General features: G+C 35.6%; 1 long non-coding RNA gene across 1 annotated transcript; it reads left to right on the forward strand.

Moving 5' to 3' along the window:
* The first annotated feature begins 1333 nt into the window (after positions 1-1333).
* On the forward strand, positions 1334-2882 carry LOC143217568 (uncharacterized). The gene is made up of 3 exons (XR_013010852.1): positions 1334-2192; positions 2391-2453; positions 2652-2882. It is a non-coding gene; the product is annotated as an uncharacterized LOC143217568 (long non-coding RNA).
* The last annotated feature ends 679 nt before the right edge of the window (positions 2883-3561 follow it).

Raw genomic sequence — 3561 nt, forward strand, 5'->3', positions numbered from 1 at the left:
TATATGGCGTCACATTAAACCAACATCGTATGCTCGTTGCTCGCTTGGTTCCTTGTTATAGCATACTAATGTTGCAAAATAAATTGTCTTAATTAGTTTTTCGCAAACGATACAACTCCTCATTATCCGGGTTTGCAGTAGTGATCTTGGTTTTCTTCGATACTGTTAATTTAAATTGTCCCAAAATTTATAAACTGCGCTCAATTTTGAAACTCTGCTCAGTGCTACATACAATATTTGTAAAGTTCGCCTTTCTGATTTTTTAAAATCCAAACATACTTTCTCGTATGTTTGTCCCTGACTTTTATGAATCGTAATCGCTTCAGCAGGAACCACTGGAAATTGACTACGTGTGATTTGATATTTTTCCTCACTCGACATATTTACATGATTCGAGATTTTTAGTATTAGTGTTAAATTTTGATGAATATTTGCATTTTTCATATAATCACGATAACGAGTTCTTACTTTCACTCCTACTCTGGCCAATTGAAAATCTAACCACAATATAGACGGAATTTTAGTATTTTCTTGAAAAGTAATAAATTTTAATATTCCGCATGTGTGTGCTCCATTAATCAATCCGTTTTCAACATCAATGTTATTAATAATTATCATATAGTTTATATTAATTTTCAATTTAATCTCAGTTAATAATTCGTCTTGAACTGATTGTTTTTTTAAAGATTGTAATATAAATTTTTTTTTGTACTTTCATCGATATTCTTTGAAAATGTATTCTCGCGAGTAGAGATGATTAACTCACTCTTGCATTGGGATAATTTTCGATTATCGTAAGCGGGAACATCATCGTAAGGTACAAAAAAAATTAAAAAAAATTTTTTTTTTTTAATTTTAAAAAAATCGAAAAAAATTTTTTTGTGTAATTACGTTTGTTTCTTCGGTGGAAACTTTCCGTTCTCTCGTATAAATTGCATTGTTGAATGAACTTCTTTCGAAAAAACTAAAAAAACTAAAAAACTACTTGACCAAGATGGACCAAAATCTAATCAGCTCTAAGTTACAGCGGGGCACATCGATTGCATCATTCATCATCCTGATCGCGTTGTTACTTTTTCTGAAAACGTTAACGAAAAATTTGATTACATAGAAACGGCCATACGCACACACACACACACACACACACACACACACACACACACACACACACACACACACACACACATACGAACATTTTGCTGAAAATAGTCTAAAATGACTGCAGTGACCATGAAACGTGAAGATCTGCTAAAAAATCGATTTTCGATTTTCGGGGTCATTACAATAACTTCCCTATAAAATCGGGAAGTTAAAAAATATGGTAAAAATATATTCCTTGAAGTTTCCCCTTCAAAAAGAGCACTTGGAAACGATGGCGATTCGAAAATTGGTGTTACAATGAGCTGGGAAAGTACGCGGTCTACCCCCGTTTCAGGTAGAGGCGAGTCGAGCGCACCGCTATTATGGCCCGTTGTCTATACCGCAGGCCTCGAGAAAATACCAGCAGACTGTTTACGACTAAATGATCCTATTTATACCTCGAGAACAATATTCCCTAGTAGCATTTACGGTTGGCCAACGGTGGCCAACGGTTGGGAGTTTGTTGGGGAATGGTGGGGCATGGTTAGTGGTTTTGCCGACAAATCCCCAACCTAGGGCCAACGAAGAAAAATTACGTCAGTTTGCCGACGAATACCCAACGTTGGGCCAACGACGAATACCCAACATAGGGCTAACGACGAATACCCAACATAGGACCAACGATGAAAAATTACGTCAGTTTGCCGACGAATACCCAACGTTGGGCCAACGACGAATACCCAACATAGGGCCAACGACGAATACCCAACATAGGACCAACGATGAAAAATTACGTCAGTTTGCCGACGAATACCCAACGTTGGGTCAACGACGAATACCCAGGACCAACGACGAATACCCGTCGTTCAAGATATATGTAGCGTCGATCGTCATTTGGCATTTGTCAATTTTCACTATTTCATTCTTCTGTGCTGTGTCGAACTGTCGAAGTGGTCGTTCTTTGTGTCGCGTGTTTTACTTCATTTCATTAACAAAAAATTTTGATAATGTACAAAGTGGTGGAATTTAATTCAACACCATTAATTTAATTCAATTCAGCACCATCGTTCGGTAGAACAGCAGCCATATGGATGCAGCTACGCCAAATATTTGTAAGTATATTGTTAAATTAGTAATGAGTGGTTTAGTTTAACAATTATTTATACCAATACTTAATTATACGTGTTACCACGTATTGTAGATACTTTCTAAAGAATGTGTGTAATTTATGCATGCATTCAATTGCAATTAACAATTTTGTTTCCTTTTGCTTTTCTTGTTGTAAGATTAATTTCTATGTCATGTTTCAGATTTTACTGATGCACAAGTGTTCGATGGATCATCAGCCATGGATGCAGCTACGCCAAATATTGGTAAGTATACTGTTAAATTAGTAATGAGTGGTTTAGTTTAACAATTATTTATACCTATACTTAATTATACGTGTTACCACGTATTGTAGATACTTTCTAAAGAATATGTGTAATTTATGCATGCATTCAATTGCAATTAACAATTTTGTTTCATTTTGCTTTTCTTGTTGTAAGATTAATTTCTATGTCATTTTTCAGATTTTACTGAGGCACAAGTGTTCGATGGATCATTAGGGATGCAGCTACGCCAATATCTATAACTGCGAAAAACAGTTGTATTTTAAGTACGTCGTTATCCGATTCTTGTTTCACCATCTTAAGCGGAGCTGTTGTAATTATCAGAACTATTGAAGAGGTGTAATATGAATGTAATATCATATTACTAATGTGCAACGTGTTATGTATGTAATATAATATGTAATGTGAGAGAGATAGAGAAAGAAATCGTGCTATTGTAATATGTAATATGAATGTAATATCATATTACTAATGTGCAATGTGTGTTATGTATGTAATATGAATGTAATATCATATTACTAATGTGCAATGTGTGTTATGTACGTAATATAATATGTAATGTAAGGAATCTTACTTTTATAATATGTAATATATGTATACATTTCGTACATATATATGTAAGAAATCCGTTATATGCTAGCGTGCATAATAAGTTAGTACTTATATATTAATATAATATGTGAGGTAAAAATTGTTACCTCACAAAATGACTGATTGTGAGATATAAAAATAAAATATTTTTATAATACACATATATATATGTATATAATTAATTGACCCTACAGAAAGAATCCTTTTGTTGGCTTTTCGTATTGTAGTAATGTAGGCCCTACGTTGGGTATTACCGTTGGCCCTACCTTGGGTATTACCGTTGGCCCGACATTGGACGTGATCGTTGGCCCTACGTTGGCTATTACCGTTGGCCCGACATTGGACGTGATCGTTGGCCCTACGTTGGGTATTACCGTTGGCCCGACGCTGGCGCAACGTTGGCTGAACGTTGGCCCAACGTTGGCCCTGACTGTTGGGCCAACTGCAAAAAAGAGCGACATCTCTAACGGTTGCCCAACGCAAACCCCCAACGTAGGCC

The sequence above is a fragment of the Lasioglossum baleicum genome, chromosome 17 (genome assembly GCF_051020765.1).
Source record: "Lasioglossum baleicum chromosome 17, iyLasBale1, whole genome shotgun sequence".
Classification (NCBI taxonomy): domain Eukaryota; kingdom Metazoa; phylum Arthropoda; class Insecta; order Hymenoptera; family Halictidae; genus Lasioglossum; species Lasioglossum baleicum.